Source organism: Scyliorhinus torazame, chromosome 1 (genome assembly GCF_047496885.1).
Source record: "Scyliorhinus torazame isolate Kashiwa2021f chromosome 1, sScyTor2.1, whole genome shotgun sequence".
Lineage (NCBI taxonomy): Eukaryota > Metazoa > Chordata > Chondrichthyes > Carcharhiniformes > Scyliorhinidae > Scyliorhinus > Scyliorhinus torazame.
Genome location: NC_092707.1, coordinates 376,263,543 through 376,290,813, shown reverse-complemented (window position 1 = coordinate 376,290,813; position 27,271 = coordinate 376,263,543). Strand labels below are relative to the sequence as shown.

General features: G+C 47.5%; 1 long non-coding RNA gene across 1 annotated transcript; it reads left to right on the top strand.

Moving 5' to 3' along the window:
• Positions 1 to 536: 536 nt before the first annotated feature.
• On the top strand, positions 537 to 27,244 carry LOC140426658 (uncharacterized). The gene is made up of 3 exons (XR_011948249.1): positions 537 to 796; positions 22,648 to 22,736; positions 25,899 to 27,244. It is a non-coding gene; the product is annotated as an uncharacterized lncRNA (long non-coding RNA).
• Positions 27,245 to 27,271: the final 27 nt, after the last annotated feature.

Below are 27,271 nucleotides of genomic sequence, written 5' to 3'. Positions count from 1 at the left end.
AGCTGCAGGCAATCCGGCTTGATGTGGAGGTCAATCTTCTGAAAACTTTAGTGCAATAAATTGATGCACGATCAATTACACAAAGACGAGAGTTGAATACAACTGAGGCTTTATTACACTAAGATGTATGGCCTCCTACAGCAGCTGGCGAAATGGCTGCTGTATGGGGAGCACACATATGTATACTCCGCCTACTGGGCGGAGCCAGCAGGCAGGGAACTACCCCCGTACCTGTAGGACAGGGCCTTACCACAAATCACCTAATATATACATCAGTGGTGATTACCACATCCTCCCATCCCTCCATTCCTCTGGCTCTGCAGGAAAATCGGTGCTTGGCAAGAGGGAGCAACCAGAGATAAAAGCGAGAGTGTTATCAATTGAATGGAGCTGGCAACACATCTCTGAACGCACAGCTGCAGGCAAGTGCTGTCCGGCAAAAAATATTAAGGTGCCTCCAGGGCCCGCGCATTGCTAGGAAGTGCAGCGCCAGTTCTTCAAATGGAAAGTGAACAAACTAAGAACAGTAACCCCTGATAATGCAAACTGTCTCCTCACGGACTGTTCTGTCCAGCAGTGAGAGTCACTGCCATTCACGGAAGTGAGCGTCTGTCAATCAGCCCCTGCTCCGGCCTCCCATTGGAGCCCTGGATAATTGTTACATCCGCGACGTTCTGTTACTGTTTCCCGCGGCTGCCGAGTAGCTTCGCCGCCGAGTGGCCGAATTTTCTCTCTGGCTGTTGATTATTCCCAGTGGACAAGTTTCCAGATGTCTAATCCCACGATATTTAACCCGGTAAGGGGCTCAGCGTTGGGTGGGCGGGTGCGTGTTTAGCGGGCGGGTTGAGACAGGCAATTTTGTACCGTGTGAATCTCCCCTTGAAGAGGAATGATACACTATCCGTAACCATGTCCTGCACCCCAACCCTTTTGAGGAAGGCTTTTAAGCCCCTTGATAACCCCAGTCTCCCCTTTTACACCAGAATCCTGTCGAATATAACAGCTGTCACTGCGAGGCCTTGTGTGAGACCAGCGAGAGGAACTTTGACTCTTGGAATTTAGCCACCGCTGTGTCAAGTGCAATATACTGTTAACTAACACACAAAAACAGAACAGGCTGGACAATTTCAGCAGGTCTGAGCATCTGTGGAGTGAGAACGGAGCTAACATTTCCATTCTAGATGACTCTTTGTCTATCAAACTACTTACCGAGAAATAATTACTGAAAGAAGAAGTAATGTGACTGCAGTTCACTCTTCCATATAAATCAGTCTCTATTACTTCTGGCTCATCCTTTGAATTTAATTTTGCTCACGTGACATGGATTGGGTGTCTGCACGCAGCATGGGCGGGATTCAGTGATCCTGAGGCTAAGTGTTGACGCCGTCGGAAACGGCTTCGCGTTTCTGTCTGGGCCCTACAGGGGGCCAGCACGGCACTTGAGCGACCCACGCTGCTCCAGCTGCTGATCCTGGCATGAACTGGGCGCCGCAGGGTCCGCGCATGCGCAGTGGCTCCCTTCTCCACGCCGGCCCCGACGCAACATGGCGTAGGGCTACAGGGGCCAGCGCGGAAGAAAGGAGGCCCCCAGCCAGAGAGGCCGGCATGCCGATCGGTGGGCCCTGATCACGGGCCAGGCCACATCGGAGGCCCCCCCTGGGGTCGGACCCCTCTTTCTCCCCCCCCCCCCCCCCCCCCGGCCGCCCCCGGACCCTTCAACGCCGAGGTCCCGCCAGCTGAGAGCAGGTGTAAACGGCTCCGGTGGGACTTGGGCTTTACGGGCCGAGAATCAACGGGCGGGCGGGCGGGCGGGGGGGGGGGGGCGCTACTGGCGTGGGGCCAACCATGCCGGCGCCGATTCTCCGCTCTGCAGAGAATCTTGACCAGCATCAAGGCGGCGTGGTGCAATTTGCGCCGGTCGCAGGGATTCTCGGCCCCTTTGGCTGAGGTGGGACAATTTAATGGCCAGTAGTTTGCACTCAGCAGTGAAGCAATGGTATTCGACCAAAACTGCCCACTTGCCTAATAGGTGCAGGAATAGCCTATTAAACCCATAGAGCCTGTTCTCTCATTCAGTTAGATCATGGTTGAGCATCTACCTCAAGGCTACTTTCCTCTGTGCTATCCCCATATCTCTGGATGTCATTAGTATCCATTAATCTTATCAATTTCTCTCGAGCATTCTCAATGATCGAGCTTCCACAGGTAGAGAATCCCAAAGTCTCACCACCCTCTGCGTGAATAATTCCTCCTGATCTCTCTGTTTTAATGGCCTGCTCTGTATTCTGAGACTGTGCCCCCTGCTTGTGGCCTCACCAGCTAGGGGAAGCATCCAGCCTGTCTTGTCACCCCTGTAAGAATGTTATAAGTTTCAATGAGATCACCTTTCATCCTTCAAAGCTTTTGAGAATACAGGCCCAAATGTAATGGCCCAGAGGAAAGCCCTCAGAGGAAAGGATCTCACCAACACCCTGTAGAACTGTAGCAAAACATCCTTACTTTTCTGTGCAATCCCTTTGCAATAAACAGCAACATTCCATTTGCCTTGACCGCTTGCTTTGCTTTCGTTATAACATTTTGTGATTCATGTACCAGAACATCCAGATCCCTCTGTACCTGAGGAGTCTGCAGTTGCTCCCCATTTAAACATTATGCTGATTTTTTCATTCTTCCTGCCAAAGTGGACAAGTTCACCTTTTTCTCACATTGCAGTCCATCTGCCAAATCTGTCCACTCACTTAACCTTTGGATAATGTTAAAAAGGATTGAAAATTATTTTGGCAAAGTAATATGCATTTGAATGGGATTTTAAAATGTTAACATTTAAAAAAAATCATATAAATTGAATAATTTCATTCCAATGTCTCACAGAGGGTTATTGAAAGTTTTTAAAAATCTGTTCTTTGGGATGGTAGAACAAACATTTAAAACAAAATCATTCAAGGGATGTGGGAATTGCTGGCTAGGCCAGCATTCATTGTCCATCCCTAATTGTCCTTGAGAATGTGGTGGCTGCCTTCTTGAACCTCTGCAGTCCATGTGGTGTAGGAACACCCACACTGTTGTCAGGGAAGGAGTTCCAGGCTTTTGACTCAGCGACAGCGAAGGAACAGTGTTATATTTAGCAAGGATGGTGAGTGGCTTGGATGGGAGCTTCCAGGTGGTGGTGTTCCCATATATCTGCTACCCTTGTCCTTCTAGATGTAGTGGTTGTGAGTTTGGAAGGTGCTATTGAAGTAGCCTTAATGAGTTACTGCAGTGCACCTTGTAGATGGTACACACTGCTGCGATGGAGGGAGTGGAAGAGATTCCAATAAAGCGCACTGCTTTGTCCTGGATGTTGTCGAGCTTCTTAAGTGTTTTTGGAGCTGCACTCATCCAGGCAAGTGGAGAGTATTCCATCACACTCCTGACTTGTGCCTTTTTAGATTGTGGACAGGCTTTGGGGAATCAAGAGGTGAGTTACTTGCTTCAGGATTCCAAGCCTCTGATCTGCTCTTGTAGCCACAGTATTTTTTTAAATAATAAATTTAGAGTACCCAATTCATTTTTTCCAATTAAAGGGCAATTTAGCGCGGCCAATCCACCTACCCTGCACATCTTTGTGTTGTGGCGGCCCCATGCAAACATGGGGAGAATGTGTAAACTCCACACAGACTTGAACCTGGGACCTCAGCGCCGTGAGACAGCAGTGCTAACCACTCTGCCACCGTGCTGCTCGCAGCCACAGTATTTATATGGCTAGCCCAGTTGACTTTCTGATCAATGGTAACCCCAGGATATTGATAGAGGAGGATTCCGTGATCTCCAATGATGGCGCCGGAGCGAGGCGGCTCTCTGCGAGCTCTCCCCAACAGATCCACTTTTTACTTAACTTATACTCGTTCTAATCTTTTTAAAATTTCATCCGATGCCAGTGCTTATGTAGTTACATTGTATATGTTGTGTTGCCCTATTATGTATTTTCTTTTCTTCCCTTTTCTTCCCATGTACTTAATGATCTGTTGAGCTGCTCGCAGAAAAATACTTTTCACTGTATCTCGGTACATGTGACAATAAACGAATCCAATCCAATCCAATAATGCCATTGAACGTCAAAGGATGATGATTAGATTCTCTCTTGTTGGAGATTGTCATTGCCAGGCACTTGTGTGGTGCAAAATGTGTTACTTACCAATTGTCAACCTAAGTATGGATATTGTGCAGGATTTGCTGCATTTGGACATGGAAAGCTTCAGTATCTGAGGAGTTGCAAATGGTGCTGAACATTTTGCAAACAGTGAATGTCCCAAGTTCTGACCTTATGATGAAAGGAAGGTCATTGATGAAAGAGCTGAAGATGTTTGGGCCATGGACACTGCCCTGAGGAACTCTTGCAGTGATGTCCAGGAGTTGAGATAACTGACCTCCAATAACCACAACCATTTTCCTTTGTACTAGGTATGAATCCAACCAGCGGAGAGTTTTCCTCTGATTCCTATTGACTCCAGTTTTGTTAGGGATCCTTGATGTCACACTTGGTCTAATGTGGTTTTGATATCAAGGGCAGGCACTCTCACCTCATCTCTGGAGTTCAGCTCTTTTGTTCAAGGCTGTGGGGAGGTCAGGAGTTGAGTGACCCTGACAGAACCCCAAATTGAGCAGCAGTGAGCAGGTTATTGCTTCGGAAGTGCTACTTGACAGCACTGTTAATGACCCTTTCCATCAATTTATTGACAGTGGAGAGTAGACTGATATGACAGTAATTGGCTGGATTGGATTTGTCCTGCTTTTTATGTTAGGACATACCTGAGCAATTTTCCACATTGCTGGGTAGATGCCAGTGTTGCAGCCGTACTGGATTGGCTTGTCTAGGGGTGTGGGAAATTCTGGAGCACAGGTCTTCAGGACTATTGCTGGAATATTGTCAGGGCCCATTGCCTTTGCAGTATCCAGTGCCTTCAGCCATTTCTTGAAATCAAGCGAGCTGTATCGAATTGGCTGAAGGCTAGCATCTGATGCTGGGGACCTCCACAGGAGGCCGAGATAGATCAACCACTTGACACTTTTGGCTGAAGATTGAAACAGATGCCTCAGCCTTATCTTTTGCAATGATGCGCTGGGCTCCCCCATCACTGATGATGGGTATACATGTGGAGCCCCTTCCTCCAGTGAATTGTTTTATTGTCCACCACCATTCAAGGCTGGATATGGCAGAACTGCAGAACTTAGATCAGATCTGTTGGTTGTGGGATCGCTCAGCTCTGCTTTTGCTGTTTGGCACACAAATAATCCTAGGTTATAGCTTCACCAGGTTGACACCAGGTATCTGTGCTGCTACTCCTGGCAACCCTTCATTCTTAATTGAACTGGGATTGGTGGTAATGGTAAAATGGGGTATATGCCGGGCCATGAGGTTACAGATTCTGGTTGAGTACAATTCTGCTGATGGTGGCCCTCAGCATCTCATGGTTGCCCTGTCCTGCTAGATCTTTCAAAATCTATCCCATTTAGCACCGTGGTGGGTCTTCCCAATGTGAAGACAGCACTTGTCTCCACAAGGACAGTGCGCTGGTTACTCCTACAAATGAAGCATTCGCGACAGGTAGGTTGGTGAAGGTGAGGTCAAGTATGTTTTCCCCAGGGCAGCACGGTGGGGCAGTGGTTAGTACTGCTGCTTAGGGCGCTGAGGACCCGGGTTCGATCCCTGCCCCAGGTCACTGTCCGTGTGGAGTTTGCACCTTCTCCCCGTGTCTGTGTGGGCTTCACCCCCACAACTCAAAGATGTACAGGTTAGGTGGTTTGGCCACGCTAAATTGCCCCTTAATTGGGAAAAGAATAATTAGGTACTCTAACTTTTTTTTTGAAGTGTGTTTTGCCCGCTTGCTGATTCCCTCACCAACTGCCACAGACCAAGTCTAGCAGCTAAGCCCTTTAGGGTGTGACCAGCTCAGTCAGTATTGTTGCTCCTGAGTCACTCTTGGTACTTGAACTGTCCAACCCAGAGTACATTCTGCACCCTTGCCACCCTCCGTGCTTCCTCCGCGTGGTGTTCAACATGAGGAGTACTGATTCATCAGCTGAGCCGGCGGAGCTGTGCAGTATGTGGTAATCAGGACGAGGTTTCCTTACCCATGTTTGACCTGATGCCATAAGGCTTCATGATATCTGGAGTTGATGTCGAGGACTCACAGGGCAACACCTCCCGACTGTGTACGACTGTGCCACCACCCCTGCGGTGTTAGTCCACCTCTGCGGTGCTCGTCCTGTCGGTGGGATAGGGATAGTGATGGTGGTGTGTGAGGCATTGTCTGTATACTCTGTGAGACTGCTCTCCCAATTTTGGCGCAAACCCCCATTAGTAAGGAGGACTTTGCAGGGTCGGCAGAGCTGGCGTTGCCATTTCCGCACCCAGATCAATGCCAGGTGGTGTGCCGGGTTTTATTCCATTTTGTAGGCTTTGGAGTGGTTTGATACATTTTAGTGCCTTGCTGGGCCACTTCAGAGGGCATTTGATACGCTGTTGTGGGCTGGAGTAACATGTAGGCCAGACCAGGTAAGGATGGCAGATTTCTTTCCCTCAAGGGCGTTACTGAACCAGATGGGGTTTTTACGAATATCAAGAAATAGACTTACAATTGAATTAATATTGCACACTTGCTATGTTGGTGTTCAAACCCAACACCCCAGTATGTAACTTTGTCTCTGGATTACTAGTCCAGTGATAATATCATTACACTACCACCTACCCAGCGTTTCGGTGGGTACCCCTTATCCCTATTCATTGTTCAACCTGAACAGCACGGTAGCACAGTGGTTAGCACAGTTGCTTCACGGCTCCAGGGTCCCAGGTTCGATTCCCGGCTTGGGTCACTGTCTGTGCGGAGTCTACGTGTTCTCCCTGTGTCTGCATAGGTTTCCTCCGGGTACTCCGGTTTCCTCTCACAGTCCAAAGATGTGCACGTTAGGTGGATTGGCCATGCTAAATTGCCCTTAGTGTCCCAAATAGGTTAGCTAGGGTTACTGGGATAAAGAACATAAGAACATAAGAACTAGGAACAGGAGTAGGCCATCTGGCCCCTCGAGCCTGCTCCGCCATTCAATGAGATCATGGCTGATCTTTGTGGACTCAGCTCCACTCTCCGGCCCGTACACCATATCCCCGAATCCCTTTATTCTTTAGAAAGGTATCTATCTTTTTCTTAAAAATGTTTCAAGAAGGAGCCTCAACTGCTTCACTGGGCAAGGAATTCCAGAGATTCACAACCCTTTGGGTGAAGAAGTTCCTCCTAAACTCGGTCCTAAATCTACTTCCCCTTATTTTGAGGCTATGCCCCCTAGTTCTGCTTTCCCCGACCAGTGGAAACAACCTGCCCGCATCTATCCTATCTATTCCCTTCATAATTTTATATGTTTCAATAAGATCCCCCCGCATCCTTCTAAACTCCAATGAGTACAGTCCCAGTCTACTCGACCTCTCATCATAATCTAATCCCCTCAACTCTGGGATCAACCTAGTGAATCTTCTCTGCACTCCCTCCAGTGCCAATATGTCCTTTCTCAGGTAAGGAGCCCAAAACTGAACACAATACTCCAGATGTGGCCTCACCAACACCTTATACAATTGCAGCATAACCTCCCTAGTCTTGAACTCCATCCCTCTAGCAATGAAAGACAAAACTCGATTAGCCTTCTTAATCACCTGTTGCACCTGCACACCAACTTTTTGCGACTCGTGCACCAGCACACCTAGGTCCCTCTGCACAGCAGCATGTTTTAACATCTTACCGTTTAAATAATAATCCATTCTGCTGTTATTCCTCCCACAATGGATAGCCTCACACTTGGCAACATTGAATTCCATCTGCCAGACCCTAGCCCATTCACCTAACCTATCCAAATCCTTCTGCAGATTTCCGGTATCCTCTGCACTTTTTGCTTTACCACTCATCTTAGTGTCGCCTGCAAACTTTGCCACATTTCACTTGGTCCCCAACTCCAAATCATCTATGTAAATTGTGAACAACTGCGGGCCCAACGCTGATCCTTGAGGGACCCCACTAGTTACAAGTTGCCAACCAGAGAAACACCCATTGATCCCCACTCTCTGCTTTCTGTTAGTTAACCAATCCTCTACCCATGCTACCACTTTACCGTCAATGCCATGCATCTTTAGTTTATGCAGCAACCTTTTGTGTGGCACCTTGTCAAAAGCTTTCTGGAAATCCAGATATACCACATCCATTGGCTCCCCGTTATCTACTGCACTGGTAACGTCCTCAAAAAATTCTACCAAATTAGTCAGACACGACCTACCCTTTATGAACCCATGCTGCGTCTGCCCAATGGGACAATTTCCCTCCAGGTGCCCCGCTATTTCCTCCTTAATGATAGATTCCAGCATTTTCCCTACAACCGAAGTTAAGATTACCGGCCTATAATTACCCGTTAAGGTGGAAGTATGGGCTTAAGTAGGGTGCTCTTTCCAAGAGCTGGTGCAGACTCGATGGGCTGAATGGCCACCTGCACTGTAAATTCTATGATGTCTATGAAGAAGATACTAGTGAGTTGTCTTCTTGAACCACTGCAGTTCTTGCGGTTCAGTTCATGTGGGTCTGGACACATATAGGCTGACTGTATAAGGATGGCAGATTACCTCGCCCAGAGGGTACTAGTGAATCATGATCATTCATAATAGAGCATTTTATTCCAGCTTTATTCATTGAATTTAAATTCCCCCGGCTACCATGGTGCAATTTAAATTTATTTATTTATTTAAATTTAGAGTACCCAATTATTTTTTCCCAATTAAGGGGTAATTTAGCGTGGCCAATTCACCTACCCTGCACATCTTTAGGTTGTGGGGGTGAAACCAACGCAAACACGGGGAGAATGTGCAAACTCCACACGGACAGTGGCCCAGAGCCGGGATCGAACCTGGGACCTCGGCGGCGTGAGGCAGTAGGGCTAACCCACTGCACCACCGTGCTGCCGCAATTTGAATTTATAGCTGCAGGTTTCTGGATTACCTGTACTACTCCAGTAATATTACCACTATGTCACCCCCCCCACCTCCATGGGGAGAAATCTTTCTTCCTGGTTGCATTAAATATTTGGGAATATCAGGGGAGCCTCCTTGTGCCTCCTCACACAAACCCTAAAAACTTCTGACAAAGAAATTTCACAAGAAATGGTCAGTTAATCCAAATTCACGGCATACAATATCTCCTGAATTAATGTCAATGTCAGGGAATTAAACATAGCCCATGGAGAGGCACAGGAGCCGGAACTTCAGGATTTCTGTGTCACTGTGCGCACTCCCAATGTTCTTGTCAGTTTGAAAGTGTTATGACAGTGAATGCTGACAGCCCTGCCGTCTTTACCATTGCACAATCCAGGCTTAACGTCTCCTGTCTTGGATTACATTCAAATTTATCGATACCTTTCAATTTGTGCCCTCTCCACCCGAGTGACCTTTTGTACTTCATTATGGACGCAAGCCTACTTTTGTGCCAATTCGGTTAACTTTGTGTGAAGCAGTGCGCCAGGGTGAGAAATCAGAGAAAGCTCATCTTTAATGTACCATCTTGTATCGGGTTACCCAGCGATTTGCCAAAGATTCAGTGCTTAAACTTTTGATTTCTCCTTGATATCCTGTTTTGTGTTTTACTTTTTAAAACTTTGTCTCATGTGGTTTGAACTTGACAGCATGGTAAACCAGGAGTATCCTTCAGTGTTCATGAGGTTTAAACCAGTACCTCAGCTGGAAGATATTACTTCCCTATCCATGAAATGTTTTTATCATCAAGAGTATAGCAAAGATTCTCAGAAATTTATAAAGAGTTTATGGAGTGGGAGGGAATCCAGATAGGGGAGGTAAAGCACAAATGGGAAAATTAGCTGGGTAAGGAGCTAGAGGCAGGTCTATTGGTTGATGCTTGAGCAGAGTCAACACGTCCTCATCATGTGCCAGGCTCAGCCTGATTCAATTCAAGGTGGTTCACCGGGCACACATGATGGTGGCCCGGATGAGCAAGTTTTTTGGGGTGGAGGACAGGTGTGCAGGAGGGCCTGCAAATCATGTCCACATGTTTTGGGCGCTTGGGGGATTTTGGCAGGGATTTGCTGATGTCATGTCCACGGTGCTAAAAACGAGGGTGGCGCCAAGTCCAGAGGTGGCGATTTTTGGAGTGTCGGAAGACCCGGGAGTCCAGGGGGCGAGAGAGGCAGATGTTTTGGCTTTTGCCTCCTTGGTAACCCGGAGACGGATCCTATTATCCTGGAGGGACTCGGAGGCCCTGAAATCAGGGGTATGGGTTAGCGACATGGCGGGATTTCTCAGGCTTGAGAAAATTAAGTTTGCCCTGAGAGGATCAATGTTAGGGTTCATCAGAGGTGGCAGCCATTAATCGACTTCTTCGGGGGAAACTAAACTATTAGCAGATACAATAAAGAGGGGGGGATTAGAGAATGAAGGGGGGTAATGGGAGATAGTTTAGTTTAGGCGGGATCAGCGAGAGGAGATGGAGGGACTTGGGAATTGTATGTGTTATTGCTTGAGGGGGGGATTGTCACGTACTGAATTATGTTTACATTTGTATTTGTATCCTTTGTTATGAAACCATAAATGCCTTACTAAAATGTTTAGTATAAAAAAAAAGAGTATAGCAAAGACCTGAGCACAAAATCCAGGCTGACACTTGTTTTTGAAAACTCACCACTATTCTTAGAATTCCCCCTATACTAAAAAGGGTCGACATTCTAATAAATGTTTTATTGAAATTTTTTTTCCCAAACAACAATTTTTCCCCTCCTACAAAGCAAACGCAACAACAACAACACAGAAATTCCAAACAACACACAAGCAACAAAACCCCCCCATCCCCGACCCAAACCAAACCCCCCCTCCCCCCCCCCCCCCCCCCCCCCCCCGCCCCCCTCCCCCTGGGTTGCTGCTGCTGGTCATCTGTCTTCCCTCTAACGTTCCCCTAGGTAGTCGAGAAATGGCTGCCACCGCCTGGTGAACCCTTGAGCCGATCCTCTCAGGGCAAACTTTATCTGCTCCAGTTTGATGAACCCCGCCATATCATTTACCCAGGCCTCCAGTCCGGGGGGTTTCGCCTCCTTCCACATGAGTAGGATCCTGCGCCGGGCTACTAGGGACGCAAAGGCCACAACGTCGGCCTCTTTCGCCTCCTGCACTCCCGGCTCTTCCGCAACTCCAAATAGAGCTAACCCCCAGCCTGGTTTGACCCGGGCCTTCACCACCCGCGAAATCACTCCCGTCACTCCCTTCCAATACCCTTCCAGTGCCGGGCATGCCCAAAACATATGTGCGTGGTCTGCCGGGCTCCCGCCACACCCCCCACACCCGTCCTCCACCCCAAAGAACCCGCTCAATCCCGCTCCCGCTATGTGCGCTCTATGTAGCACCTTAAATTGAATCAGGCAAAGCCTGGCGCATGAGGAAGAGGAATTTACCCTGCTTAGGGCATCAGCCCACATACCCGCCTCTATCTCCTCCCCTAGTTCTTCTTCCCACTTTCCTTTTAGTTCGCCCACCGACTCCTCCCCCTCTTCCCTCATCTCTCGGTAAATCTCTGACACCTTGCCCTCTCCGACCCACACCCCTGAAAGCACCCTGTCCTGTATCCCCTGTGTCGGGAGCAATGGAAATTCCCTCACCTGTTGTCTAGTAAATGCCCTCACCTGCATATATCCCAAGAAATCTCCCCGGGGCAACCCACACTCCTCCCCCAATGCTCCCAAGCCCGCAAAAGTCCCATCTATAAATAAATCTCCCACCCTCCCAATTCCCAACTGGAACCAGCCCCGAAATCCTCCACCCACTCCCCCCGGGGCGAACCCATGGTTGTTCCTGATTGGGGACCCCACCAGGGCTCCCCGCACCCCTCTCTGTCGCCTCCACCGTCCCCAGACACTCAATGTTGCCGCCACCACCGGGCCCGTGGCAAACCCCTTAGGTGAGATCGGCAGCGGCGCCGTCACCAGCGCCTCTAAACTCGTCCCTTTACAGGACTTTCTCTCCAGTCTTTCCCACGCCGCCCCCTCACCCTCCATCATCCACCCACGCATCATTGCCACACTGGCGGCCCAATAGCAACCGCCCAAGTTCGGTAGTGCCAATCCTCCTCCGCCCCCACCACGCCGAAGGAACCCCCCCCCACCCCCGGAACCCTCCCCGCCCACACGAAGCTCGCGACGCTCCCGTCCACTCTACCAAAAAAGGTCCTAGTGACCAGCATAGGGAGACACCGAAACACAAACAAGAACCTCGGGAGGACCACCATCCCAACCGCTTGCACCCTGCCCGCCAGCGACAGAGGCTGCATGTCCCACCCCTTGAAGTCCTCCTCCATTTGTTCTACCAACCGTGTCAGATTAAGTCTGTGCAAGGTTCCCCAGCTCCTAGCGATCTGAATCCCCAGGTATCGGAAGTTTCTTTCCACTTTCCTTAGAGGCAAGCCTTCTATCTCTCTACTCTGGTCCCCTGGATGTATCACAAATAATTCACTCTTCCCCATGTTTAGCCTATACCCCGAGAAATCCCCGAACCCCCTCAAAATTCGCATAACCTCTATCATTCCCCCCGCTGGGTCCGACACGTATAACAATAGGTCATCCGCATATAACGAGACTCGGTGTTCTTCTCCCCCTCTAATCACCCCTCTCCATTTCCTGGAGTCTCGCAACGCCATGGCCAGAGGTTCAATTGCCAACGCGAACAACAATGGAGACAGCGGGCATCCCTGTCTTGTTCCCCTATATAGTCGGAAATACTCCGATCTATGTCGACCTGTAACTACGCTTGCCGTTGGAGCCCCATAAAGAAGTCTAACCCAGCTAATAAACCCGTTCCCAAACCCAAACCTCCTTAACACTTCCCATAAATACTCCCACTCCACCCTATCAAATGCCTTCTCTGCGTCCATTGCCGCCACTATCTCTGCCTCCCCCTCCACTGGGGGCATCATTATCACCCCTAATAGTCGTCGCACGTTAACATTCAGTTGTCTCCCTTTTACGAACCCTGTCTGGTCTTCGTGCACCACCCCCGGGACACAGTCCTCTATCCTCGATGCCAGTACCTTTGCCAACAATTTGGCGTCCACGTTCAACAATGAAATGGGTCTATAGGACCCGCACTGCAACGGATCTTTATCCCTCTTCAAAATTAACGATATCGTCGCCTCCGACATCGTCGGGGGTAGAGTCCCCCCTTTCCTGGCCTCATTGAACGTCCTCACCATCAACGGGGCCAACAAGTCCACATATTTTCTGTAATACTCCACCGGGAACCCGTCTGGTCCTGGGGCCTTCCCTGCTTGCATGCTTCCCAGTCCCTTAATAACCTCGTCCACCCCAATCGGTGCCCCCAGGCCTACCACCCCCCGCTCCTCCACTTTCGGGAACCTCAATTGGTCCAGGAACTGCCGCATCCCCTCCTCTCCCTCTGGGGGTTGAGACCTATACAGTTCCTCATAGAAGGTCTTGAACACCTCATTTATCTTTCCTGCCCTTCGCACCGTGTCTCCCCTTTCGTCTCTAATTCCTCCTATTTCCCTCGCTGCTGCCCTCTTTCGCAATTGATGAGCCAACAGGCGACTCGCCTTTTCCCCATATTCATACCTCCTCCCCTGTGCCTTCCTCCACAGTACCTCCGCCTTTCTGGTGGTCAGAAGGTCAAATTCCGTCTGGAGTCGTCTCCTCTCCCTGTACAATTCCTCCTCCGGGGTCTCTGCAAATTCCCTATCCACCCTTAAAATCTCCCCCAGTAATCTTTCCCTTTCCTTGGCCTCTGTTTTCCTTTTGTGGGCCCCAATGGAGATCAGCTCTCCTCTGACCACCGCTTTTAGTGCTTCCCATACCACTCCCACAGGGACCTCGCCGTCGTCATTGACCTCCAGGTATCTCTCAATACACCCCCGCACTCTTGCACACACTCCCTCATCCGCCATCAGTCCCACATCTAATCGCCAGAGTGTTCTCTGCTCCCTTTCCTCTCCTAATTCCAGGTCCACCCAATGTGGGGCATGATCCGAAACCGCTATGGCTGAGTACTCAGCTTCTTCCACCCTAGAGATCAACGACCTTCCCAAAACAAAAAAATCTATCCGGGAGTACACTTTATGGACATGGGAGAAGAAGGAATACTCCCTAGCCCTAGGTCTAAGAAATCGCCATGGATCCACTCCCCCCATTTGGTCCATAAACCCCTTAAGTACCTTGGCCGCTGCCGGCCTTCTTCCGGTCCTTGAGCTGGATCTATCTAGCCCCGGGTCCAGCACCGTATTAAAGTCCCCTCCTAAAATCAAGTTTCCTACCTCCAGGTCCGGTATACGCCCCAGCATCCGTCTCATAAATCCCGCATCGTCCCAGTTTGGGGCATACACGTTAACCAACACGACCTCCATTCCCTCCAGCCTGCCACTCACCATTACATATCTACCTCCGCTATCTGCTACGATGTTCTTTGCTTCAAATGCGACCTGTTTCCCCACCAAAATGGCCACCCCTCTATTCTTTGCGTCCAGTCCTGAGTGGAACACCTGTCCCACCCATCCTTTCCTTAGCCTAACTTGGTCCGCCACCTTTAGGTGCGTCTCTTGGAGCATAACCACGTCTGCCCTTAGTCCTTTCAAATGCGCGAGCACTCGGGCCCTTTTTATCGGTCCGTTCAGGCCTCTCACGTTCCACGTGATCAGCCTCACTAGGGGGCTACCTGCCCCCCTCCCGTGTCGACTAGCCATTACCTTCTCTAGGCCAGTCCCATATCCCGCCTCCGCGCTCCCGCTCGCTCCCCCAGCGTCGCACACCATCCCCGCCCACCCACTCTTTAGCCATTTCCTTTTGGATTTCCGCAGCAGCAACCCAGTTGTCCCCCCCCCCCTTCTCCCTCCCTCCTCCCCTCCCCGCTAGATCTCTTTCTAGCTTGATTGCTCCCCCCATATTACTTCCGTAAGTCAGCTAACTTCAACTGACCCCGGCTACTCCTGCTCACTCCTCGACCCCCCCCATGTGGGGAACTCCCATCCGCCTTGCGCCTGTCTTCCCGCCTTATTCTTTCTGGTGCGGGAACATCCCTTTACCTGACCCGCCTCTTATGGCGCAGCTCCCTTTCCCCTCCCCCTCCCCTTCCCCATTCTCCAACTATGTCCCGTCTTTCCCCCCTCACCGGCGCCCACATTTCCCCAATGTCTCCCCCCTTCCCTGTTTACTTCTCAATTAACTTCCACCGTAACATTAACAATAACATTTCCTGCAGCATCAGTCCCTCAGTTCCGATCCAATTTCTCTTGTTTGATGAAGGTCCATGCTTCCTCCGCCGTCTCGAAATAATGGTGTCTCTCCTGATACGTGACCCATAGTCTTGCCGGCTGCAGCATCCCGAACTTCACCTTCCTTTTATGCAACACCTCTTTGGCTTGGTTGAAGCTCGCCCTCCTTCTCGCCACCTCCGCACTCCAATCCTGGTATACCCGTACCACTGCATTCTCCCATCTGCTACTCCGCACCTTTTTAGCCCATCTCAGGACCTCTTCTCTATCCTTAAGGCGGTAAAATCGCACGATTATCGCCCTGGGTGGTTCTCCCGCTTTTGGTCTTCTCGCCGGAATCCGATTTGCCCACTCCACCTCCAAGGGGCCCGTAGGGGCCTCAGCACCCATCAGTGAGCTCAGCATCGTACTTGCGTACGCTCCACAGTCCACTCCTTCCACACCCTCAGGGAGACCCAGTATCCGAAGGTTCTTCCTTCGCGCTCCATTTTCTAGGGCTTCGATCCTTTCAGTACACTTTTTATGAAGTGCCTCGTGCGTCTGTGTCTTAACCGCCAGGCCCAGGATCTCGTCCTCAATATCTGTCACCTTCTGCTCCACCACACGGAGCTCTGTCTCCTGGGTCTTTAATGTCTCCTTGAGCCCCTCAATTGCCTGTAGCAACGGGGTCAGCACCTCCCTCTTCAGCAGCTCCACGCACCGTCTCACAATTTCATGCTCAGGCCCCCATGTCGCCTGCGCTTTCTCCGCCGCCATCTTGTACTTCTCTCTTTCTGACCCTTTGGTCGACGATTCCTCGCGCTGCAGCCGCCGCCGCCGGTTTTTTCCTCCTTCGTTTGGGGGGGACTCCCTTCTCACACGCCCCACACCGGGTTGCGTCGTCGAAAAATTCCCCGTTGGGGCTCTTAAAAGAGCCCGAAGGTCCGTCGGAGCTGGAGCCGCCGAAGCGTGCGGCTAGCTAGGCATCACCGCAACCGGAAGTCAGGGTCGACATTCTAAATGGTGATCAGGGATTCTCACTCCCCGACTCCGATGCAAGCTTCAGTGGGTGCTATTCAGGTCAAACTATGTTTTCAAGTTATCCCCTGGTATAACCCATACCTTCACTGAAGATTTCATCTACTTACCACTTAGCAGCATTGATCCTGGGTCCCGCATTGCTAAGTAAGTAAAGTAGACTTTGGAATAACCACTATTTCAGGTTAAATTAAGTTATTTTATTGTTATATTTTTTACTTTTAAAAGCTGAAAATACTGGCTTTACAGAAAGGTAAAAAGATCTTGCTTCTGGATCCTTCTGGTTGGTTGAAGGGTCCTTCAGGCCCAACTTGACAATCAATCTTCTTTAACGTCTGTTCTTCTTTAGATGTATTAGCTATTTTAGCTCGGCTGCTTTGCACTGTCTCTTTCCCATGGCCGAGCTGACTGTAATCTGACTCTGAACTGCTTCTCCCCTCTCTCTCTCTCTCCCTCTGGTTCTGCTTCTGGTTCTGGTTCTAGCTGTGTCCCCTTTCTTCGGGTTTATATATTTTTCTAACAGTTATTAAGTTTTTATGACTTTATTGTAAAGTAACATTTTTCACTTTGATTGTAAAACGTATCTTTGATCTAAACTTTCTAATCCAACTAAGTATTCATTCTGACATGACTTCATCTCATAGATCTGATTACATTGTTTCCTTTGTGGGGCGGGATTCTCCACTCCCGCTCCGAAGTGCCCACGCCATCGTGAACGCCGTCGAGGTTCACGACGTGCGAAACGGCCCCGATCCCGACCGATTCAGGCCCCGACAATGGGCTAGGATCGGGGCCGCGTCATCTACACGCGCCAGGCCTTGTCGCCGCGTAAAGGTGGCGCCGCATAGATGACGCGGCCGGTGCCGCATAACAGGCGTCGGACCGGCGTCCCGGGAAATTTTGGCAGCCCAGGCGATTCTCCCAACCGGCGCGGGAGTGGAGAATCTCGCCCGTGATGTTCAAAATGCTTTGACTTCAAGAGGTGTTACTTTTAATTCCTATCATTTCTATAGTTTTATTTTCCAATTGTGTCCTCAGCTCAATTTTGACTTTGATTTTGGCTTTGTATTATGTTTCTTGTAGACTGATAGTCTCCGGCTTTCTTTAATTTACCTGGTATTAGCAAATTTTCACACCTAGAATTCTCACCAAATTCAACTGAACCTCATCCTTTTTTTTCCCAGCTGCTAACTAAGATAGTTAATTTCAATGAAGGTGTGAGCCATTGTTTTTGGCTTCATTCAAAATCTTGTTTGTCTTGTTTGCTAAGTCTGCTTGACCAAGAATATCTGCATTTTACAATCCTGCTCTGTCAGCTGCTGTTAACCCTTTGTGGGATCTTTCCCTGTACTCTCTCATGTTTCTCACAGACCAGATATTGCCAGACTTCCACGTTTCAAATGACACATCTTTCCATATTTTCAATAACACACTGCAGTGCTACATGTAGGGAGTGCTGCACTGTCAAAGGTACCACCTTTCAGAAGCAATAATAACTTGAGTTCTGTGTTCCATCTTGGGTGGGTGTAAATGATCCCATGGCACTATTCAAAGATTTTCCCAGTGTCTCGGGCCATATTTATCCCTCAACCAACACGCAAAATAGTTGATGCGCTGTCTTATTGCGTTTTTCTTAAAACCTTTTTCCTGTCTTTAAAAACATACATCACGAGTACTCTGGCTGCAAATTACTTTGAGGCATCTGATATCTTGAAAGGCTTGATATAAATTAAAATTCTTTGTTTCTTTTGTCAATGGGAATGTTTGGAATTATATTTTGGAACCAATTTTCCCTAAAGCCATAACATTGTGACAAGCTTGTGTGTGAATTTACTTGAAGCCTTCTTAATTAGAATTCAATGCTATGTAATTCATCCTAACCCAGATATGTGTCAATTCTAACATTTTTGCAGCTGCAGAACTTCCCATTTTTATACAGAAATGGTGACTTGAGCAGTCTACGCCTCGGTTTTCAGGGATTGTATGTCACTTTGTACAGACTCTTTCACCTAATTTTTATTTCTACATAATTTTCCTGTTGAGTTACTGTTCCGAAGTGCAGGAGGCATATTGCTTTTCTACTGCACTTATTTTTTTTTTGCTTCAGTAGTTTAAACCTTGATTTTAATTCTTGCAGACGGGGGCTGAGGCGGATAACAAAAAGCAGAATTTCAATATTTGTCAAGTTTCTATTGTAACATATAAATAGATGTTCCTCAAATGCATCCTCGTGTCGATGTAATCCATCACTTACTGATGACCCTTTGTAACAAGAAGTACTTTTTTGAAATTGAGCTGCTGGATACTGAATCGTTGCCTCTTTGTTCTTCATCTATTTTGTTTCTCTATCTGTCTAAGAATCTGCCATATACCTCCATAAGGCCTCTTCTGTCTTGCCTCTTTGTCAAGACTGAAGAACTTACAAAAGTTTACATAGGAGATATATACATAGAAACAAACATAGGAAATAGGAGCAGGAGGACACCATCTGGCCCTTCGAGCCTTTTCTGCCATTCATTATGATCATAACTGATCATCAAGTTCAATACCCTGATCTCTTTCCCCCCCCACCCCAACCACCATATCGCTTGATCCCTTTAGCCCCAAGAGCCATAAGGCACATTATTTTCATGTATTAAATGATCTGTTTGAGCTGCTCGCAGAAAAATACTTTTCACTGTACCTCAGTACACATGACAATATACAAATCCAATCCAATCTAACAAAGGCTTTATACTGGCTGAGCATAACTTCCCTACTTTTCCATTTGTGCCTCTAGAGGTAAAACCTAGTTCTTGGCTTGCTTTTCCATGGCCTTGCTCAACAGTGGCACAACTTATTTGTGTATTCCAAGATCCCTTCATTCCTCTACCCCACCTAGACTTGCACCTTCCATGCACTAAGCAATGTCCCTATTCTTCTTTCCAAAATGTACGACTTTACATTTATGTGTTGATATTTGTTTGCCAATTAATTGCTCATTGTGCAAGTTTCTTAATGTCCTGGAATGTGTTGAAGTTCTCCTGTGTATTGACTATCCCCCCAATTTGGAGTAATCTTCAAATTTTGAAATGGTGTTTTTGGTTCCAAAAGCCCAAATCATTAATAAATGTTATGAACAGCTGTGGCCCCAGCACTCATCCTTATGGAACACCGCTTCCCATCTTCCACCACTCTGAATAACTACTTATTCCCACTCTTCGGCTTTCTGTCAGGGAGCCAGATAGCAATCCACACACTACCCTTCTCCATTGACTACTCATTCTTTCCCATGAATGGTTGGTCTATTATGGGACCCCCTTCCAATGGCCTTTTCAAAGTCCAGATAAATTACATCTACTATATTACCAATATCGACTCAATGTTACCTCCTCAAGAATTCAATCAAGCTTTACCAGCAAGACTTTCACCTTTGAAATCCATGCTGACTGTTCATTATTAGATTTTCATTTCTAGATGTAATTCTATTTTCTTCTTTAGTAAGGATTCCAACACTTTTCCCTGCCATCTGCTGTTAAACAGACTGGCCTATAATTCTCTGATCATGTCCTGTCCCTCTTCTTAAATATAGGAATTGCATTAGCTATCTGTTATTCCTCTGGCACTTACCTTTTTCTAAACAATTATTAAATATGAGGCGGTCAGTTGGCTGGACAGCTGGTTCATGATGGGGAGCGAAGCCAACAGTGCAGGGTCACCACACCTCAGATGAGGGGCATAGTTTTTTTTAAAAACAAATATTTTATTAAGGCATTTATGGTTTTATAACAACAAAATATACAAATACAAATGTAAACATAATTCAGTGCGTAACACACCCCTCCATCTCCCACTGTTCCTGCCTAAACTAAACTAAACTAAACTAACCTAACTCCCCCTGCCCCCCTTAATCCCTAATCTCCCCCCCCTTATTGAATCTGCTAACAGTTTAGTTTTCCCCGATGAAGTTGACAAACGGCTGCCACCTCCAGCCGAACCCTAACATTGATCCTCTCAGGGCGATCTTAATTTTCTCAAGCCTCAGAAACCCAGCCATGCCGCTAACCCAAACCCCCGATTTCGGGGGCTCTGAGTCCCTCCACGCTAATAAGATCCGTCTCTGGGCTACCAAGGAGGCAAAGGCCAAAACGTCTGCCCCTCTGGCCCCCTAGACTCCCCGGTCTTCCGACACTCCAAAAATCACCACCTCTGGACTCGGTGCCACCCTAATTTTTAGCACCGTGGACATGGCATCCGCAAATCCCTGCCAGAATCCCCTAAGCTTTGGACATGCCCAAAACATGTCGACATGATTTGCGGGCCCTCCTGCACACCTCAAACACCTGTCCTCCACCCCCAAAAACCTGCTCATCCGGGCCATTGTCAGGTGTGCCCGATGAACCACCTTGAACTGTATCAGGCTGAGCCCGTCACATGATGAGGATGTGTTGACTCTGCTCAGGGCATCCTCCCACAAACCTGCCTCTATTTCCTTACCCAGCTCATCTTCCCACTTGCGTTTTACCTCCCCTATCTGGGTTTCCTCCCACTCCATTAGTTCTTTATAGATTTCTGATACCTTCCCTTCCCTCACTCCCGTTCTAGAAACTACCTTGTCCTGTATCCCCTGTGGCGGTAGAAGCGGAAAGGTCGAAACCAGCCTTCGCACAAAATCCCTCACCTGCGGGGTACAAATTCAACATGGGTAAGAGCGAGCTTTTTGTGATCCAGGCGCGGGGACAGGAGAGGAGACTGGGGGAGTTGCCATTTAAAGTGGTGGGAGGGAATTTTCAATACTTGGATATCCAGGTGGCACGGGGATGGGAGCAGCTACATAAATTCCATTTGGCCCAGTTAGTTGAGCAAATGAAGGACGACTTCCGGAGGTGGGACATGCTCCCTTGTCACTAGCGGGGAGGGTGCAGACTGTAAAGATGACGGTTCTCCCGAGATTTTTGTTTGTTTTCCAGATGAAGGGCATAGTTGAGAAGGATGTGGTGACCCTCAGGCTAAGTCACCAGCAGTCGGCTCTCTCTATGGTCCTCGGGGACTATGGCAACTTTAATTTAACTAAATATGAGCAGTAATGACCCCGCTATCTCTTCTCTAGATCTTTATTAAATATGGGCGGGGGCCATTATTCTCTGAGTTTGGTTAGTTTGTTCAATACACCCCTTCTTAAAATTTTAAATGCACTTTTCTCATTATTGATCTCATCAATCAATGTCTATCTCCATAATAAATATCAAGGTGAAAAAAATATTAAATATTTCTGCCCTCTCTCTATTCAAGTTATCCTCCAGTCGACCCTTTATTGTTCCTATTCCCATCGCAGACTTTTTTAAATTGATGTGCCTGTAAAATATTTTACTGTTTTATTTTGCATTTCCTTGTTAATTTGATTGTAACGGTTCTCTTTAATTTATTTTGTGATTGCTTCTCTCCTAGTTGATGTGTTATCTGAGTTGGTTTAACATTGACTGCAACTGGATGCAGTGAGACTAGAAACAGGCTTCCGACACAGGAGATGGTCCAACACTGTTTTATTGAACCTGCTGGTTGCTGTACATCATCTGCTCTGGGCTGACACTCTATTAATCTAAACTGATAACCTCTGACTGGCTTGACCAGACTAGCTCTCTGTCACATGGAGACGGTGCTCACGCCTTGTGCACTCTAACTATCTCTGTAGCTGTATCCTGTGAGAAGAGGGAGAGCTTTAATGCCTTGTGTCTTTTATCGTGGTAGTGTCCTGTCTGGTGATTGGTTGTTCTATGTCGTGTGTGTGTTCATTGGTTATCCTGTGTGTCAATCACTGCCTGTCTGCATCTCATTATTTACATGAGTGGATATTATGACACTAATCTCTTTGTATTTTCTCTTTATCGGGCCCTCCTGCCCTGTGTACTTAAGGTGTGCCTCTTTCCTAGTCCTCAATTTTTTTGATGCCTTTAATCATCCATGGCAACCCACTCGTATTCTTTCCTTTTAGTGGAGTATATTTTTCCTGCATTTTGTTGAACACTGTTTTGTTTTTTGGTTTTTGAACAATGTTTGAAACATTGTTGTTCAACACCATTGTTTGTCAGTATTGTTGCCCGTTTTATTTTTCCAAGCTCCAATCTCAGCTTCCTCAGAAACAGCTTTTCACCAATCCATAAACCTGATTTTTGTCATACTTGCTTCCATATCCATCTTCACTTTAAAGTGACATATTATGGTCATTATTGCCTTGATGTTACAAGTAGCTACTTAGTTACTTTAAACACATTGTGGTGGTACTGCAAGTTGCACTGAACTAATCCAAATATTATTGTTCTCCAGTGTTTTATTACTTTAATGTTTTAAGTTTGATTTTCATCTTTTCTCGTAGGTAATACCATACACAGGTGCAATCTTTGGTGGCTTACAGCGTGGGCAGATGATAGCAGTCCAGGGAATATTGCCCAAAGAAAGTGAAAGGTAAACCATCATGTTGAAAATCTATTTTATGCAGTGCGCAGCACAGTCCAATCCACTTCTACACTTGCTGAGAATTTTCCCTTGGCAGGAATTTACAATTTTAGAAGTAGCCAGAAAACATTATTTTTTAAAAAGAATCATGCATACATTTGAGTTAAACCATCCTCCTATTCTGGTATGATGCCCTTCCTCTGATTTTACTGACAAATGTCGTTAAAGTCAATCGCCTCTCCTTCATCTTTTGATTGAAATAGTAAATTTGCGTTCTGGGGCACACCAGTCAGATTTGTTGAATATGTCAAGCTAAAGGATGAGATAATAGTGCAGGATTGCGATGCGGGTAATGGTAACCGGAGTGCAATAGGAAGGTACAGAGCGTACAAATATAAGAGTGCACCAGAAAACGTGGTCAGAGTAGGAAAAATGGCTTTAAACTAACCGAAGAGACGATGGTTCTGTTGAAGGGAGATTTAGAAATTCAGGCTGTGATTGAAGTTCAGGCTGTGGTAGCCTTCTGTCTTTTAAGATGATGGTTTGCGCCATGGTCGTCAACTCTGTGTTAAGCAACGTCAGCACGGTGGCACAGTGGTTAGCACTGCTGCCTCACGGCGCCGAGTTCCCAGGTTCGATCCCGACTCTGGGTCACTGTCCGTGAGGAGTTTGCCCATTCTCCCCGTGTTTGTGTGGGTTTCGACCCCACAACCCAAAGATGTGCAGGCGAGGTGGATTGGCCACGCTAAATTGCCCCTTAATTGGAAAAAATGAATTGGACACTCTAAATTTTTTTTAAAACTCTTTGTTAAGCATCGCTGTGTAGTTGACGAGACCCACTCTGGCATGGCCGTCTCTGCCGCATTCTTTGCCAGAAGACAAGTGGGCTGAGAAGTAGCACAATTTGCGCGACTCGGTTTTCTCTCGTCCTCTTCACAGCCAGCGGAGCTTCATTTTTTTAATAAACATTTTATTGAGGTATTTTTGGTATGACTAAAATAAACATTGTACATGAAACTATAAAAATGGTGCAAAAGCCGTCTCCCTCCCTTGTAGGTCCCACCTTTATTAACCCCCGACTCTAAGCTAAACCCCCCCCCTTCTGCCGACGATTAATTTTTCGCAAAGAAGTCGACGAACGGTTGCCACATCCGGGCGAATCCTAACAGTGACCCTCTCAAGGTGAACTTGATTTTCTCCAAACAGAGAAAGCTAGCCATGTCCGATAGCCAGGTCTCCGACTTCGGGGGCTTTGAGTCCCTCCAAGCTAATAGTATCCGTCTCCAGGCTATCAGGTAAGCAAAGGCCAGAACGTCTGCCTCTTTCTCCTCCTGGATTTCAGGGTCTTCCGACACCCCGAAAATCACCACCTCTGGACTCAGCGCCACCTTTGTTTTTAACACCGTGGACATGACATCTGCAAACCCCTGCCAAAATCCCCTAAGCTTCGGACATGTCCAGAACATGTCCTGAATCACCCTTAGTGGTAGGAACAGGAAGGTTGACACCTGTTTACGTAGGAAGTCCCACACTTGCAGATACCTGAATTTGTTTGCCCTCGCCAACCCAAACTTCTCCTCCACTGTCCTCATACTCGGAAAGCTCCCCTCTATAAACATATCCCCCATCCTCTCAATCCCTGCTCTCCGCCATATCCGGAACCCTCCATCTATACTCCAGCTGAGCTTCTTGTTTGGCTTACTTCTTCCAATGTCCTTCCAAAGAGTCAACCTCACAGCCGTCATGACTGACTCCCAGTTTTCTTTTCTTTTTACATTTTTTGTTATTCGTTCATGAGATGTGGGCGGCAATATTTGTTGCCCATCCCTAATTCCCCTTGAACTGAGTGGCTTACTAGGTCATTTCAGGTGGGGCAATTAAGAGTCAACCACGTCTTGAGTCACATGTAGGCCAGACTGGGTAAGGACAGCAGATTTCCTTCCCTGAAGGACAGTAATGAACCAGATGGGTTTTTACGACAATCGGCAACGGTTTCATGGGCATCATTAGACTTTTAATTCCAGATGTTCTTTTTGTCAAATTCAAATTTCACCATCTGCTGTGGTGGGATTCGAACCCAGGACTCCAGAGCTGGGTCTCTGGATTACTAGTCCAGTGACAATAGCACTACACCATTGCCTCCCCAGTTGTCAGTGTCAGTGGTCGACACCTTTGTATCTCGCTTGCAGGTGCCCGTGTAGCAGAGGTATGAACACTCGTTTATGGCCCAGTGGCCAAATAACTATACAGGATGTCTTTAGGTTTCGAGCCACCATCTACCCGTTGAACGTGGCTGAGCCAGCCCAGACATCGTTCATTTAACAGTGAGTGCATGCTGATGCAATTCATAGGCTCCAGGATCTCTGAATTGGTGACCTTGCCCTGCCAAGTGATGTCAAGGATACATCCGCTAGCGGCGAGTGTTGGGAATGCTGTTCATAGAGTCACATCTGGCAATGATCAGATCACGCTGGTGCCAATTCACTTACCTTGGATGTATCCAGGGCACCTTCTGGCTTGGTTTGTTCTGAACGAAGGTATTAGTCATACAAAGCAAGTGAGAGAAGAATCACATAGTCTTTGTCCATCCTCATTTAACTTTCCCAGGCCATGATGTCTGAGGCAGGGAGGGCCATGCCTCGTCTGCACCCACCCTTGTGCTGAAACCCCCCAGTGGGCAAAAATGTCCTGACTTGGGGATTCTGCTGCTAGCAGTGTCAAGCTCCTCCTAGAACAGGTCTTTCGCCTCTGTGGTGGAACACCACATTCAAGCATAGATATTCATGAGGTAAACTGGCGTAGTTTGAGCTGAGAGGTGGGTGGAGTGAGCATGTTCCGGGCCATTTGTGGGAAAGTTCAATCATTTAAATATGGCGTGTTCCTTGCTCATGTGTTTCCTCTGAACTCTTTCCCCTGCCAGATGAACGTGTAATGTTTTTCTTTCACTGATCCGCTTTTGGCCAGCCTGGTCTCTTGGAGAGATGCTATGTAGATGTTCAGCCTATCAAGTCCCATGTTGATAACAACTGTCTTGCGACCAGCTGCAAGATGTCTGTCAATCCCATGCACGTGGTCCTGATGTTCCAGCTTGCCGATTGAAAAGTTGACACCTTCTTTATTTTTGTTTGTTTTGTTTTGTTTTTGTGATGTTTTTGTTCATTTGTTGCGCAGAGACCCTGAGCTCTAAACACCCATTGAAGCAGACGGACTTTGGTGAGTCAGTATCTTACTAATCGGGGGGCCAGCCCAACTTGTGGTGGGCCGTGGCTAACTGATGGATTACAGTGGTGTCCCCTAACATGAGCGACAGCCTGTAGCACTCTCTCTACTCCAAGCAAGTTGGGCTTATCACTTGTAACTGCTGTCTACCGTACTGTGTTAATGCCCTGCATCAAAACTGGAGTCTTCTCACCAGGGTGCAAGCCGGGGCAGAATTTGTGGAGACCTTAGGTAGCCCAAACATCAAAGTTCCCCCCCTCCACCTCTCTTCGTAGGGCTAAATGAATATAAAGCACTATGTTTGGCACTGGCTTGGTTGCAGGAGTTGCTGGAAAAGTGACGTATTTAAACTCAGTCCATCTTTGGGCTCCACTCCAGATTCTTTGTCAGGACTTATTCCCTGAACATTCCACTCTCCCAAGGTATTCGTAAGGCACTGGAGCTACTCGCCCATAGCTGGGAGTTGGGTGGGGGGGGTGGTTACTGGCTGGGACTTAGACTTTCTTTTTTGCACTGCTGCTAGCCAACAACATGGGCTGAAATTGTGAAGCAAACTAGCAAACAAAAGTGACCAGCACGATAACTCTCTTCACCCACAGACTAGAACCATTACATCTATCTGTTGGACATGCAACATTGAGGCAATAGAAAAGCATATCGATGTGAGTGAAGACAAATTAAATGATCAGGAAGGGATGGAGAGTTCAATGGTAATGTTGCTTCAGAGAGTAAGGTCCATGCAGGGGATAATAGTAAAAAAATGTCATTGAGGTGACTATATATGAATGTGCAGAACATCCAAGTAAGATAAATGAATTAGTGGCACAAATGGAGATAAATGATAAATGACCTAATTGCTAATGTAGAGAGAATAACGACAGAATGGAAAAGGAGGAGTGGGCCGGATAATAAAAGATCACAGATGGACATTAGTGAGAAAGGATCTTGGCTCAGAAAATCAGGAAGTAGAATCAGTATGGATAGAGATTAGGAATAACAAGAGTTAGAAAATGTTGGTGCGGGTAATTTATAGGTCGCCTAACAATAGTTCTCCTATTGGACAGCATTAAACGGGAAGTAAGGGCCCTTCCTGTTGATTCCCTTAGCTCCTATTTCTTTTATTTTGTCTTTATTGTTTTTGGTTCATGGATCGTTCATGGAGGCATACCTTTAAGTTGAACAGAGGAAATAAGGAACTTAGTTTCAAAATAGTACACTGTGTTAGAAAGTTTTGTATTTTGGGCAGAGGAACCCAGGCTTTATGGTACCCAAGTAATTAGAGGGGTTATTTTCAATTGTTTGGCTGGTGGCCAATGGATTGGCCA